Source organism: Ovis canadensis, chromosome 21 (genome assembly GCF_042477335.2).
Source record: "Ovis canadensis isolate MfBH-ARS-UI-01 breed Bighorn chromosome 21, ARS-UI_OviCan_v2, whole genome shotgun sequence".
Taxonomy (NCBI): Eukaryota; Metazoa; Chordata; class Mammalia; order Artiodactyla; family Bovidae; genus Ovis; species Ovis canadensis.
This window is the reverse complement of record NC_091265.1, coordinates 55,484,733-55,501,948: the sequence shown is the minus strand read 5'-3', so window position 1 is coordinate 55,501,948 and position 17,216 is coordinate 55,484,733.

The following is a 17,216-nucleotide window of genomic DNA, read 5'->3' as shown; positions in this document are numbered from 1 at the left end:
AGCAAAAAGACACAATATGAGCACTGTTACCTTGGGTTTGTGCTTGGCTTTTCACGTGCTTAGCTGTGTGACCTTGATCAAGTCTCTTAACCTCAGTTTTCTCATCTGGAAAATGGGTACCATGATGATAATTCCACCTTCTAGATTGCATGTGTGCCTGCAAAGAGCAAGTGGCCCCAAGAGGGCTTTCTGGGTTCCTGAGTCTGGAACAAATATGAATTATTCTGCCACCTGGGGAGAAGGAAATGTGTTTAGAGGTTATGGCTGCCATCCCAAGGCTAAATATTGATTCCAGCCAAATGACATCTATTTCTGACCCAGAAATAGATGGGTCAGAAGCACTCTGAGCCAGTGCTTCTGTTTTCTGGGATTCCTACAAGAGCTATTGATTACTGGCTCAGATCACTCCCTTCCTCAGCCTTACCAGTCAGCCTTTCCTTGTCAACTACTTCTCCCCTGAAGTCACACTGCAAGGAAAGTTGTACAGGCTCTTGGCCTCTTGTCAGTTTCCCACAACTTCAGTGTAGTAACAAGTAGCTGTTATGGCTGCTTGTTATAGCAACAACAATGGCAACCTGTACAGTTCAATCTCAGCCTATTAAATGAATCTTTCTCCATTTGGCCCTTCATGTTTAAATTACCTATAGTTGCCTTTGTAACCTTCCTATGCTTACTGTTTAATGTCGAAATATGTGTGGACCTCATCTAGTTTTCTTTCCCAAGCATAATTTCAACCATGCAATTAAGTAACCAAATATTTAGTCATCGAACTACCCACAGGAATTAACAAAAACAAACCACCCATCATACATTTCTTGCTTGCCCCAAAACACCATTGAAATGATCTGCTGAAACAATGTGATACATTTGCATGTACTCTCCAGAAGGGACACTTTTTCACTGGATTTGTTTTCCACCTAGTGCAGAATGTTTACCATAAGCCTAGCCCTCCTTAGCTGGTCACCCAATTTTTGCGGACTCAGTCCACTCCAGATCCCTTCCACATCCCTCAGTAAATCTAGAGAACAGACTCAGCCAAAGGTCTCACTCCTGCAGGAAACAGTTTTTTTGTTTTTTTTTAGAAAACAATATTTGGTAATACATTCAAAATCTTGTGCTCCTTGCCTTGGATTCAAGGACCTGCACCAGAGGATGGGAAGCCTGTGCTTCCACCTAAATCTTTCATGACTCCCACCAGGGCCACAGGCTTGAATGGACCAGAAAGACTTCTGCCTGCTCGCTGATGTCCTCTGTACATCAGTTCAGCTCAGTCTTTCACTCATGCCCAACTCTTTGCTATATCATGGGGTTCAGCTTGCCAGGTTTCCCTGTCCATCACCAACTCCCAGAGCTTGCTCAAACTCATGTTCATCAGGTCGGTGATGACAACCAACAATTTCATGTTCTGTCTGCCCCTTTGCTTTCTGCCTTTAATCTTTCCCTGCATAAGGGTCGCTTCTAATGAGTCAGTTCTTCCCATAAATTGGCCAAAGTATTGGAGGTTCAGCTTCAGCATCGGTCCTTCCAATGAATATTCAGGACTTATTTCCTTTAGGGTGGACTGGTTGGATCTCTTTGCAGTCCAAGAGACTCTCAAAATTCTTGTCCAACACCACAGTTTAAAAGCATCATTTCTTTGGTATTCAGCTTTCCTTATGGTCCAACTCTCACATTCAACACAACTTCTGGCAAAACCATAGCTTTGACTATACAGACCTTTGCTGTAAAGTAATGTCTCTGCTTTTTAGTATGCTGTCTAGGTTTTTCATAGCTTTATCTTCCAAGGATCAGCGTCTCTTTTTATCACAGATGCAGTCATTATCTCCAGTGATTTTGGAGCCCAGGATAATAAAGCCTGTCACTGTTTTCATTGTTTCTCCAGGTATTTGCCATGAAGTAATGAAATGGGATGTCATGATCTTCGTTTTTTCTTTTTTTTTGACCTGTACATACCATATCAAGACCATCCTTAAGAAAAAGAAATGCAAAAAGGTTGTCTGAGAAGGCCTTACAAATAACTTAGAAAAGAAGAGAAGCAAAAGGCAAAGGAGAAAAGAAAGACATACCCATCTGAATGCAGAGTTCTAAAGAATAGCAAGAAGAGATTTTTTAAAAAGGCTTCCTTGCTGGGGTCCAGCCCCAGTGGATCCAGGGTGATTCGAAGGTGGGGATGGAATCAGCGTCCTAGGAAAAATCTTACTTACAGATATATAGAGAGATTAGAAATGGATAGTGTAGTAGGAAAATTAGTGGAGAAAAAGAGGCTGAATAACTGGTTTACATGGAATACCAATCACCATCTACGTAGGCCACAGGCGTCTTTCCATTCTCCCGAAGGAGAGGAGGCACTGAGGCCTCCCTGGTCCAATCTCAGAAGCCCAGGCAGAATTAGCAGGCGTGGTGAGTACCCACATTTCAGATGGGAATTCAGCCAGGAAAGCAAGAAAAAATGACACAGGGGAATCAGTCTTTCCAGAAACTGATCGGATTTCTTTATTTTTTAGGTTTGTTTATATAACCTGTTATACATAGGGATGAATACAGAGTCACAAGGGGGTTAGTGGACCTGACCCTTGTCAAAATCAGGTGCTTCATATAAAATTATACAAAGGTCTTGTGGGTTTTTACATCATCTTCTGGCCATAAGGTCTGCTGACATTTTATGGCCCTTTCTGATACCTGTCAGTTAACCAGAAAACTTATTTTTCCAGGGGTGATTTTTTTCTTAAATCAGGCACCACCCTCTAAATAAAGTTGCATTCCTATAGGGTGAGGGTGTAGTGAGTTACAATCAAGAAAGGAATTTACTTAGCCTAATGTTTAACATGATTAATCTTAAAGGTTAATACATATTTTTCCTATATGCTAGTTATATTCATTATAAGGGCAAGGAATATGGAGATTTAGCAGCAAACATCAACCCAACAAATGAAAACCCTTCACCAATGTTTCCCTTAAGATCTATTTAGTCTTAAAATAGTGATAAAGTTACATTTTTGTGTAGCAAGGACGCAGTGATTTATAACAAAATACAGTGGTCTATAATAAAAGAGAAAATTCATTAACTCAAAAAGTCTGGTATTGCTAACATCAAAAGCTACTATATTTCCTTTTCTATATTCCAAATACATTGATTAATATATTCCCAGGTGCTTAAGGATATGGAGGCCTGATGGCAATCATGGACTCATCAGTGAAAAAAGCCCTATGCTAATACTCCAAACTCTCTGTGCTGTTTATGGTTGAGAGATTTTCACACAAGCTAGTTTGTCAGCAGAGAGGTTTGACCTGAGACATCCTTGTCACACCCAGGGCAAGGAATTATCAGTAATTATTGGCACGACAAATGAAAAAAACCCTTCTCCAATATAATTCCTAATCAACCCACTAATACTATACTAATAATCTTCTAACTTCTCAAAAGAGTCTGTATTTAGAAAGTTTTAAAGCACCTCGTGCCTCTCACAGTTGGGGGGTTTTAAACAATCACATGTGGCTGGACGAACCTATACAGGCAGGCTAGATAATCTTCAGAGTTTGTAAGTTGAAACACTCTTGTCACGCCCAGGAATTTTTATTAACTTGGAGTTGCAAGTTAACTCCTTTTCCGAGAGAAATGGTTATGGGGGAGAGCTCCCCGTAAAGTACTCTGGTTTTGGGGGTAGATGCTTGGGAACAGGGGGTTTCCTGAGGCTTGATCACGCCTTTGCATATGCCAAGCTTCCTTCCTCATGACCTTTGCCATGAGCGGAGTTCCTCACGCCGGCTCCCGGCACTTCCTAAGGATCAGTGCAAAGAAATAGAGGAAAACAGGAGGACCGGAGGGAAAGATGGCGGAGGAATAGGACGGGAAGATCACTTTCTCCCTCACAAATTCCTCAAAAGAACATTTCAACGCCGAGCAAACTCCACAAAACAACTTCTGTAGGCTGGCAGAGGACATCAGGCAACCAGAAAAGCAGACCATTGTCTTCAAAAACAGGTAGGAAAAAATATAAAAGACGAAAAAGGAGACAAAGGAGGTGGGGAGGGAGCTCCGTCCCGGGAAGGGAAGCCCATCCCGGGAAGGGAATTTTAAGAAGAGAGGTTTCCAAACACCAGGAAACACTCTCCCTGCCGAGTCTGTGGCGAGCCTTGGAAACACAGAGGGCAACATAACAGGAAGGAAAAATAGATAAATAATTAAAACCAACAGATTACAAGCCCAACAGTAACTCCCCCAGCGGAAAAGCAGCACAGACGCCTGCATCCGCCATTGGGAAGTGGGGGCAGGGCAGGGACGCGCGGGAGGCGCGGGCTGCAGTGCTTTGCAAGAATCGGGCAGGAATGCCCCACGCGCAACCAGAACGATCTAACTTGGGCTAGCAAACCAGACTGTGGGGTAGCTATCACGCGAAAAGTTCGAACATAAGACACCACCAGGACCGAGCACAGAACAAAGGACGGAACGGAAAAAGCCGGCTGCAGACCATCCCCCGCCGGGGACAGGCAGCCAGAGCCATAAGGACTGGAAAGGGGCATTGCAGACCCGGAGAGACTTTACGTACCTAACTGCAAGCAGGCTCCTTTGCTAAGACTTCTGGGGGTGCTGGACAGTCACAGTCTGCCTCACGGGGTGCGCCAGCGGTCCACCCAGAGAGCTGAGCGGCAGCGGCGGAAAAGGTGACAAGCCGCGGCGATCGCGCTCGCCAAACTCCTGAGCTACTTGGACCTGGGAAGGGCACAAAGCACAGTCCCAGCCGCATTTGTGCCTCTGAGGGCTGCCTGAGGGCCGAACCTGAGCGGCTTGGACCGGGGAAGTGCACGCAGCCTAGGGCCGGCCCCAGACGGTTCCCGGCTGAGCATCGTAGAGCCGGAGCGGTTTGCGCGCCGAGAGAAAGGACAGGTCAAGTGGGGCAGAGATACTGTGTGCACATGACAGTGCTATTTGTTTGCAGCATCCCCCCTCCCCACAGTGCGATTGAACTAGTGGGCCTAAAAAACCAGCAAACAGAAGAAGTTAAACAGAGGGAACCACCTTGGAAGTGATCCCACACGGCCCATAACATCAGAGAAGGGCCAGATATATTTTTAATATTTTTAAAATCATTCCTTTTTTTTTTTTTTGCTTTTTGCTTTTTTGTTTTTTTTTTCTAGCTTTTTTTTAAATTGTTAAGTCTTCTATTTCTCCTCTAATTTTTATTTCTATAACCTATTATTACTATTTAAAAAAAAAAGACTTTTTTTTTTTTTTTAAGACAAACACCATATATACTCTTTGGATGGTTGTTGGTGTTGTTTTTTTTTTTTTAAATAATTCTTTTTTTTTTTTCTTCTTCCTTTTTCTTTCTGCTTTTCTTTAATATCGTATCTTTGAAAATCCAACCCTTACTCTAGATTTTTAATCTTTGCTCTTAGGTTTTTGTTGTCAATTTTGTACATTTAAAAACCCAAACTTCACTACCCAAGTTTACCTGAGAGCGAGATTACTGGCTTGACCACTCTCTCCTCCTCTGGACTCTCCTTTTTCTCCACCAGGTGGCCTCTGTCTCTTTTCTCCCCCATCTCTTCTCTATCCAACTCTGTGAATCTCTGTGTGTTCCAGATGGTAGAGAACACCTAAGGAAGTGGTTACTGGCAGGATTTGTCTCTCTCCTACTCATTTCTCTCTCTTATCCTCCTGGTCACCTCTGTATACTTCCTCCCTCTCCTCTTCCCCGTATAACTCTGTCTCTGAGCGGTCCAGACTATAGAGCGCACATAAGGAAGTGACTACTGGCTAGCTTGCTCTCTCCTCTTTTGATCTCACCGCATCTCATTCCAGTTACCTCTAACTACCCCCTCCATCTTCTCTTCTCCTTGTAACTCAGTGAACCTCTCTGAGTGTCCCTCAATGTGGAGAAACTTTTCATCTTTAACCTAGATGTTTTATCATCGGTGCTGTATAGATGGAGAAGTCTAGAGGCTACTGTAAAAATAAAACTGAAAACCAGAAGCAGGAAGCTTAAATCCAAAGCCTGAAAACATTAGAGAACTCTTGAATTCAGGGAACATTAAGCATTAGGAGCTCATCAAATGCCTTCATACCTACACCGAAACCAAGCTCCACCCAAGGGCCAACAAGTTCCAAAACAAGACATACCACACAAATTCTCCAGCAACACAGGAACAGTCCCCTGAGCTTCAATATGCAGGCAGCTCAAAATTATCCCAAAACCTTTGACGTCTCATAACCCATTACGGGTCACTCCACTGCACTCCAGAGAGAAGAAACCCAGCTCCACCCACCAAAACTCCAACAGAAGCCTCCCTAACCAGGAAACCTTGACAAGCCACTGATAGAACCCCACCCACAGTGAGGAAGCTCCATAATAAAGAGAACTCCACAAATTACCAGAATATAAAAAGGCCACCCCAAACGCAGCAATATAACCAAGATGAAGAGACAGAGGAATATTCAGCAGGCAAAGGAACAGGAGAGTTGCCCACCAAACCAAACAAAAGAGGAAGAAGTAGGGAATCTACCTGAGAAGGAATTCTGAATATTGATAGTGAAAATGATCCAAAATCTTGAAATCAAAATGGAAACACAGATAAATAGCCTAGAGACAAGGATTGAGAAGATGCAAGAAAGGTTTAACAAGGACCTAGAAGAAATAAAAAAGTCAAAATATAATGAATAATGCAATAAATGAGATCAGAAACACTCTGGAGGCAACAAATAGTAGAATAACGGAGGCAGAAGATAGGATTAGTGAAATAGAAGATAGAATGGTAGAAATAAATGAATCAGAGAGGAAACAAGAAAAACGAATTAAAAGAAACAAGGACAATCTCAGAGACCTCCAGGACAATATGAAACGCTCCAATATTAGAATTATAGGAGTCCCAGAAGAAGAAGACAGAAAGAAAGATCATGAGAAAATCCTTGAGGAGATAATAGTTGAAAACTTCCCTAAAATGGGGAAGGAAATAATCACCCAAGTCCAAGAAACACAGAGAGTTCCAAATAGGATAAAACCAAGGCGAAACACCCCAAGACACATATTAATCAAATTAACAAAGATCAAACACAAAGAACAAATATTAAAAGCAGCAAGGGAAAAACAACAAATAACACACAAGGGGATTCCCATAAGGATAACAGCTGATCTGTCAATAGAAACTCTTCAGGCCAGGAGGGAAAGGCAAGACATACTTAAAGTGATGAAAGACAATAACCTACAGCCCAGATTACTGTACCCAGCAAGGATCTCATTCAAATACGAAGGAGAAATCAAAAGCTTTACAGACAAGCAAAAGCTGAGAGAATTCAGCACCACCAAACCAGCTCTCCAACAAATTCTAAAGGATATCCTCTAGACAGGAAACATGAAAAGGGTGTATAAACCCGAACCCAAAACAATAAAGTAAATGGTAATGGGATCATACTTATCAATAATTACCTTAAACGTAAATGGGTTGAACGCCCCAACAAAAAGACAAAGTCTGGCCGAATGGATACAAAAACAAGACCCCTCTATATGTTTTGAGACCCACCTCAAAACAAGGGACACATACAGACTGAAAGTGAAGGGCTGGAAAAAGATATACCACGCAAATAGAGACCAAAAGAAAGCAGGAGTGGCAATACTCATATCCAATAAAATAGACTTTAAAACAAAGGCTGTAAAAAGAGGCAAAGAAGGCCACTACATAATGATCAAAGGAACAATCCAAGAAGAAGATATAACAATTATAAATATATATGCACCCAATATAGGAGCACCGCAATATGTAAGACAAATGCTAACAAGTATGAAAGGGGAAATCAACAATAACGCAATAATAGTGGGAGACTTTAATACCCCACTCACACCTATGGACAGATGAACTAAACAGAAAATCAACAAAGAAACACAAACTTTAAATGATACATTAGATCAGTTAGACCTAATTGTTATCTATAGGACATTTCACCCCAAAACAATGAATTTCACCTTTTTTTCAAGTGCTCATGGAACCTTCTCCAGGATAGATCACATCCTGGGCCATAAATCTAAACTTGATAAATTCAAAAAAAATCGAAATCATTCCAAGCATCTTTTCTGACCATAATGCATTAAGATTAGATCTCAATTACAGGAAAAAAAACTATTAAAAATTCCAACATATGGAGGACGAACAACACACTTCTGAATAACCAACAAATCACAGAAGAAATCAAAAAGGAAATCAAAATATGCATAGAAACGAATGAAAATGAAAACACAACAACCCAAAACCTATGGGACACTATAAAAGCAGTGCTAAGAGGAAAGTTCATAGCAATACAGGCATACCTCAAGAAACAAGAAAAAAGTCAAATAAATAACCTAACTCTACAACTAAAGCAACTAGAAAAGGAAGAGTTGGAGAACCCCAGAGTTAGTAGAAGGAAAGAAATCTTAAAAATTAGGGAAGAAATAAATGCAAAAGAAACAAAAGAGACCATAGAAAAAATCAACAAAGCCAAAAGCTGGTTCTTTGAAAGGATAAATAAAATTGACAAACCATTAGCCAGACTCATCAAGAAGCAAAGAGAGAAAAATCAAATCAATAAATTAGAAATGAAAATGGAGAGATCATAACAGACAACACAGAAATACAAAGGATCATAAGAGACTACTATCAGCAGTTGTATGCCAATAAAATGGACAATGTGGAAGAAATGGACAAATTCTTAGAAAAGTACAATTTTCCAAAACTGAACCAGGAAGAAATAGAAAATCTTAACAGACCCATCACAAGCACGGAAATTGATGCTGTAATCAGAAATCTCCCAGCAAAGAAAAGCCCAGGTCCAGACGGCTTCACAGCTGAATTCTACCAAAAATTTCGAAAAGAGCTAACACCTATCCTCCTCAAACTTTTCCAGAAAATTGCAGAGGAAGGTAAACTTCCAAACTCATTCTATGAGGCCACCATCACCCTAATACCAAAACCTGACAAAGATGTCACAAAAAAAGAAAACCACAGGCCAATATCACTGATGAACATAGATGCAAAAATCCTCAACAAAATTCTAGCAATCAGAATCCAACAACACATTAAAAATATCATACACCATGACCAAGTGGGCTTTATCCCAGGGATGCAAGGATTCTTCAATATCTGCAAATCAATCAATGTAACTCACCACATTAACAAATTGAAAAATAAAAACCATATGATTATCTCAATAGATGCAGAGAAGGCCTTTGACAAAATTCAACATCCATTTATGATAAAAACTCTCCAGAAAGCAGGAATAGAAGGAACATACCTCAACATCATAAAACCTATCTATGACAAACCCACAGCAAACATTATCCTCAATGGTGAAAAATTGAAAGCATTTCCCGTAAAGTCAGGAACAAGACAAGGGTGTCCACTTTTACCGCTACTATTCAACATAGTTCTGGAAGTTTTGGCCACAGCAATCAGAGCAGAGAAAGAAAGAAAAGGAATCCACATTGGAAAAGAAGAAGTAAAACTCTCACTGTTTGCAGATGACATGATCCTCTACATGGAAAACCCTAAAGACTCCACCAGAAAATTACTAGAGCTCATCAATGAATATAGTAAAGTTGCAGGGTATAAAATCAACACACAGAAATCCCTTGCATTCCTATACACGAATAATGAGAAAGTAGAAAAAGAAATTAAGGAAACAATTCCATTCACCATTGCAACGGAAAGAATAAAATACTTAGGAATATATCTACCTAAAGAAACTAAAGACCTATATGTAGAAAACTATAAAACACTGATGAAAGAAATCAAAGAGGACACTAATAGATGGAGAAATATACCATGTTCATGGATCGGAAGAATCAATATAGTGAAAATGAGGATACTACCCAAAGCAATTTACAAATTCAATGCAATCCCTATCAAGCTACCAGCCACATTTTTCACAGAACTAGAACAAATAATTTCAAGATTTGTATGGAAATACAAAAAACCTCGAATAGCCAAAGCAATCTTGAGAAAGAAGAATGGATCTGGAGGAATCAACTTGCCTGACTTCAGGCTCTACTACAAAGCCACAGTCATCAAGACAGTATGGTACTGGCACAAAGACAGACATATAGATCAATGGAACAAAATAGAAAGCCCAGAGATAAATCCACACACATATGGACACCTTATCTTTGACAAAGGAGGCAAGAATATACAATGGAGTAAAGACAATCTCTTTAACAAGTGGTGCTGGGAAAACTGGTCAACCACTTGTAAAAGAATGAAACTAGATCACTTTCTTACACCGCACACAAAAATAAACTCAAAATGGATTAAAGATCTAAATGTAAGACCAGAAACTATAAAACTCCTAGAGGAGAACATAGGCAAAACACTCTCAGACATAAATCACAGCCGGATCCTCTATGATCCACCTCCCAGAATTCTGGAAATAAAAGCAAATATAAACAAATGGGATCTAATTAAAATTAAAAGCTTCTGCACAGCAAAGGAAAATATAAGCAAGGTGGAAAGGCAGCCTTCTGAATGGGAGAAAATAACACAAATGAAGCAACTGACAAACAACTAATCTCAAAAATATACAAGCAACTTATGCAGCTCAATTCCAGAAAAATAAAAGACCCAATCAAAAAATGGGCCAAAGAACTAAATAGACATTTCTCCAAAGAAGACATAAGGATGGCTAACAAACACATGAAAAGATGGTCAACGTCACTCATTATTAGAGAAATGCAAATCAAAACCACAATGAGGTACCACTTCACACCAGTCAGAATGGCTGCGATCCAAAAATCTGCAAGCAATAAATGCTGGAGAGGGTGTGGAGAAAAGGGAACCCTCCTACACTGTTGGTGGGAATGCAAACTAGTACAGCCACTATGGAGAACAGTGTGGAGATTCCTTAAAAAATTGCAAATAGAAATACCTTATGACCCAGCAATCCCACGGCTAGGCATACACACCGAGGAAACCAGAATTGAAAGAGACACATGTACCCCAATGTTCATTGCAGCACTGTTTATAATAGCCAGGACATGGAAACAACCTAGATGTCCAGGAGCAGATGAATGGATAAGAAAGCTGTGGTACATATACACAATGGAGTATTACTCAGCCATTAAAAGGAATTCATTTGAATCAGTTCTGATGAGATGGATGAAACTGGAGCCGATTATACAGAGTGAAGTAAGCCAGAAAGAAAAACACCAATACAGTATACTAACACATATATATGGAATTTAGGAAGATGGCAATGACGACCCTGTATGCAAGACAGGGAAAGAGACACAGATGTGTATAATGGACCTTTGGACTCAGAGGGAGAGGGAGAGGGTGGGATGATTTGGGAGAATGACATTCTAACATGTATACTATTATGTAAGAATTGAATCGCCAGTCTATGTCTGACGCAGGATGCAGCATGCTTGGGGCTGGTGCATGGGGATGACCCAGAGAGATGTTATGGGGAGGGCGGTGGGAGGGGGGTTCATGTTTGGGAACGCATGTAAGAATTAAAGATATTAAAATTAAAAAATATATATATATAAAATTTTTAAAATCTAAAAAAAAAAAAGAAAGAAATAGAGGAAAACATTAGAGTGGTAAAGACCAGAGATCGCTTCAAGAAAATTAGAGATAAGGAAGGAATGTTTCAGGGAAAGATGTGCACAATTAAAGAGATACATGGGATGGACCCAACAGAAGCAGAATGTATTAAGAAGAGTTTGAAATAATACATAGAAGAACTGCACAAAAAAGATATTAATGACCCAGATAACCACGATGTTGTGGTCACTTATCTAGAGCTAGACAATCCTGAAATGTGAAGTCAAATGGGTCTTCAGAAGCATCACTAAGAGCAAAGCTAGCGGAGGTGATGGCATTGCAGTAGAGCTATATCAGATCTTAAAAGATGATGCTGTTAAAGTGCTGCACTCAATATGCCAGCACATGTGGAAAACTCTGCAGTGGCCACAGGACTGGAAAGGTCGTTTTCCTTGCAATCCCCAAGAAAGGTGATTTAAAATAATGTTCAACTACCACATAGTTGCACTCATCTCACATGCTACCAAAGTTATTTCTCCAAGCAGTCTTGAACAGTAAAATTTCTTCAGGCAATCTTGAAACTGTGAAATTCCATATGTTCAAGCTAAATTTAGAAAATGCAGATGAAACACAGATCAAATTGTCAATATTCGTTGGATCATAGAAAAAGCAAGAGAATTCTAGAAAAACACCTACTTCTGATTTATTGACCATGCAAAAGCCTTTGACTGTGTGGAGCACAACAAACTGTGGAAAACTTACAAAGATGGAAATACCAGACGATCTTACCTGCCTTCTGAGAAATCTGTATGCAGGTCAAGAAGCAACAGGTAGAACTGAACATGGAAGAGCAGACTGGTTCCAAATCGGGAAAGGTGTATATAAAGGCTGTATATTGTCACCTTGCTTATTTAACTTATATGCAGAGTACGTCATGTGAAATGCCTAACTGCATGAAGCACAAGCTGGAATCAAGATTGCTGGGAGAAATATCAATAGCCTCAGATATGCAGAAGACACCATTCTCATGGCAGAAATTGAAGAGGAAGTAAAGAGCCTCTTGATAAATGTGAAATAGGAGAGTGAAATATCTGGTTTAAACTTCACATTCAGAGAATGAAGATCATGGCATTTGGTCCCATCACTTCATTGCAAATAGATGGGGAAACAATGAAAACAGCGAGAGACTTTAATTTTGGGGGCTCCAAGATCACTGCAGATGATGACTACAGCCATGAAATTAAAAGATGCTTACTCGTTTGAAGAAAAGCTATGACAAACCTATACAATTTTTTTTAAAGTGGAGTCATTATTTTGCTGAAAATTTCAGTATAATCAAAGCTATGATTTTTCCATTTGTCATGTATAGATGTGACAGTTGCACCATAAGGAATGTTAGCGATGAACAATTGATGGTTTTGAACTCTGGCGTTGGACAAGTCTGTTGAGAGTGCCTTGCACTACAAGGAGATCCACACAGTCATCCTAAAGGAACTCAAACCTGAATATTCACTGGAAGGACTGATGCTGAAATTGAACCTCCAATACTTTGGCCAACTGATGTGAAGAACTGACTCATTAGAAAAGACCCTGTTACTGCGAAAGGTTGAATGCAGGAGGAGAAGAGGATGACAGAGGATGAGATGGTTGGATGGAATCACCAACTCGATGGACATGAGTTTGCCCAAGCTCCAGGAGTTGGTGAAGAACAGCGAATCTTGGTGTGCTGCAATCCATGGGGCTGTAAAGAGTCAGACATGACAGAGTCACTGAACTGAACTGAATGTACCACATAGCAAATACTATTTGTAATTGGCATGTTTTTCCAGCAAGACTGGGGCTCCGTAGGCCACAACACATATCCCCAATCAAGTTTGCACCCATGCACAGAAGTCAGTGTCTAGAATTCACAAAGCATTCAGTGAGTTCTGATTGCAGGGGAACCTCCATTTTAGTCGACATAAAGGAGTAAATGACACATTTATCCTCCTGTCTCAAAGAACTCCAAAGTAGAAAAGACAAATGAAAGAGCATTGTTTTACATCAAACATCTGGCAGCAGAGAATGGATTCCTGAGGCGTGGAGCAAGCAAAGAGAGTTCTACAATTGCCCCAACTCTAGAAATTGTTTCCAACACATACATGGAAGGTGTACCTAGGCAAAGACAAACAGTCTCCCCAAGAAGAGAGTTTTATGACTCTATTTAATTAGAGCTCACAGAAGAGAACTACATACAGAGAACTATGCGAGGTACAGGTGATGCCCTTCAAATTTTTAGCAGAGAGCTGATAGTACTGGTCTGTATTATAGGGAACAATCATTGAGTCTCAAATTTAACCAAGTCTAATTGTGTCCCCATCTGCCAGCGTGGAAATTACTCTTTTTAATATAAATTTATTCATTTTAATTGGCAGCTAATTACTTTACAATATTGTATTGGTTTTGCCATACATCAACATGAATTCTCCATGGGTGTACTCATGTTCTCCATCCTGAATCCCTCTCCCACCTCCCTCCCCATACCATCCCTCTGGGTCATCCCAGTGCACCAGCCCTGAGCATCCTGTATCATGCATTGAACCTGGACTGGAGATTCATTTCACATGTGACAATATGCATGTTTCAATGCCATTCTCCCAAATCATCCCACTGTGGCCCTCTCCCACAGAGTTCAGAAGACTGTTCTATATATCTGTGTCTCTTTTCCTGTCTCTCATACAGGCTTACTGTTACCATCTTTATAAATTCCATATATATGCGTTAGTATACTATATTGGTGTTTTTCTGTCTGTCTTATTTCACTCTGTATAATAAGCCCCAGTTTCATGCACCGCATTAGAACTGATTCAAATTTATTCATTTAAATGGCTGAGTAATACTCCATTGTGTATATGTTCCAAAGCTTTCTTATCCATTCATTTGCTAATGGACATCTAGGTTGCTACCATGTCCTGGCTATGATAAACAGTGCTGCGACGAACTTTGGGGTACACGTATCTCTTTCAGTTCTGGTTTCTTTGGTGTGTATGTCCAGCAGTGGGATTGTTGGGTCATATGGCAGTTCAATTTCCAGTTTTTTAAGGAATCTCCATACTGTTCTCCAGAGTGGCTGTAGTAGTTTGCATTCCCACCAACAGTGTAAGAGGGTTCCCTTTTCTCCACACCCTCCTCAGCATTTGCTGCTTGTAGACTTTTGGATACCAGCCGTTCTGACTGGCATGAAATGGTACCTCATTGTGGTTTTTATTTGCATTTCTCTGATAATGGGTGATGTTGAGCATCTTTTCATGTGTTCATTAGCCATCTGTATGTCTTCTTTGGAGAGATGTCTATTTAGATCTTTGGTCCATTTTTTGATTGGGTCTTTTACTTTTCTGGAATTGAGCTGCAGGAGTTGCTTGTATATTTTTAGATTAATTCTTTTTCAGTTACTTCATTTGCTATCATTTTCTCCCATTCTGAAGGCTGTCTTTTCACCTTGTTTATAGTTTCCTCTGTTGTAAAGAAGCTTTTAATTTTAATTAGGTTTCATTTGCTTCCTTTTTGCTTTTATTTCAAATATTCTGGGAGGTGGGTCATAGAGGATCCTGCTGTGGTTTATGTCGGAGAGGGTTTTATCTATGTTCTCTGCTAAGAGTTTTATAATTTTGGTTGTACGTTTAGATCTTTAATCCATTTTGAGTTTATTTTTATGTATGGTGTTAGAAAGTGTTCTAGTTTCATTGTTTTACAAGTGGTTGGCCAGTTTTCCCAGCAACATTTGTTGAAGAGATTGTCTTTTCTCCATCGTATATTCTTGCCTCCTTTGTCAAAATAAGGTGTCCATAAATCCATAGGATTTTTGCATCTATGTTCTTCAGTGATATTGGCCTGTGGTTTTCTTTTTGTGTGTGTGTGTGGCATCTTTGTCAGGCTTTGGTATTAGGGTGATTGTGGCCTCATAGAATGAGTTTGGAGGTTTACCTTCCTCTGAAATTTTCTGGAAGAGTTTGAACATGATAGGTGTTAGCTCTTCTCTAAATTTTTGGTAGAATTCAGCTGTGAAACCATCTGGACTTTTGCTTGCTGGAAGATTTCTGATTACAGTTTCAATTTCTGTGCTTGTGATGGGTCTGTTAAAATTTTCTATTTCTTCCTGGTTCAGTTTTGGAAAGTTGTATTTTTCTAAGAATTTGTCCATTTCTTCCACGTTGTCCACTTTATTGACATATAATTCCTGACAGTAGTCTCTTATGATCCTTTGTGTTTCTGTGTTGTCTGTTTTGGTGATCTCTCCATTTTCATTTCTAATTTTATTGATTTGACTTTTGTCCCTTTGTTTCTTGATGAGTCTTAATGTTTTGTCAATTTTATTTATCTTCTCAAAGAACCAGCTTTTGGCTTTGTTGATTTTTGCTATGGTTTCTTGTGTTTCTTTTGCATTTATTTCTGCCTGAATTTTAAAGATTTCTTTCCTTCTGCTAATCCGGGGTTCTTCATTTCTTCCTTTTCTAGTTGCTTTAGGTGTAGAGTTAGGTTATTTATTTGACGTTTTTCTTGTTCCTTTTGTTTGTTTTTGAAGATAATGTGATGTTTTTATTTACTATATACTAATATATCTTAAAAGAGGTGCCTGTATTATGATGAACCTTCCCCTTAGCACTGCTTTTATAGAGTCCCACAGGTTTTGGTTTATTGTGTTTTCATTTTCATTTGTTTCTATGCATATTTTGATTTCTTTTTTGATTTCTTCTGTCATTTGTTGGTTATTCATCAGCGTGTTGTTCAGCCTTCCTATGTTGGAATTTTTAATAGTTTTTCTCCTGTAATTGAGATCTAATTTTACTTCATTGTGGTCAGAAAAGATGCTTGAAATACCAAGGCTAGATTTATGGCCCAGGATGTGATCTATCCTGGAGAAGATTCCATGTGCACTTGAGAAAAAGTTGAAATTCATTGTTTTGGGGTGAAATGTTCTATAGATATCAATTAGGTCTAACAGGTCTATTGTATCATTTAATGTTTGTGTTTCCTTGTTAATTTTCTGTTTAATTGATTAGTCATAGGTGTGAATAGGGTATTAAAGTCTTCCACTATTATTGTATTATTGTTAATTTCCCCTTTCACACTTGTTAGCATTTGTCTTACATATTGCGGTGCTCCTTGTTGGGTGCATTTATAGTTATAATTGTCATACCTTCCTCTTAGATTTATATTTTGATCATTATGTAGTGTCCTTATTTGTCTCTATTCACAGCCTTTGTTTTAAAGTCTATTTTATCTGATATGAGTATTGCTACTCCTGCTTTCTTTTGGTCTCTATTTGCTTGAAATACCTTTTCCCAGCCCTTTACTTTCAATTTGAATGTGTCCCTTTTTTTGAGGTCAGTCTCTTGTAGACAACATATATAGGAGTCTTGTTTTTTTTTATCCATTCAGCCAGTCTTTGTCTTTTGTTTTGGGCGTCCAACCCATCTACATTTAAGGTCATTATTGATAAGTATGATCTCTTTGCTATTTACTTTATTGTCTTGGGTTTGAGATTATACGCCCTTTTTGTGTTTCCTGTCTAGATAATATCCTTTAGCATTTGTTGGAAATCTGGTTTGGTGGTGTTGAATTCTCTCAGCTTTTACTTTTCTGTAAACATTTTAATTTCTCCTACATATGAATGAGATCCTTGCTGGGTACAGAAACCTGGGCTGTAGTTTTTTTTTTTTTTTTTTAAT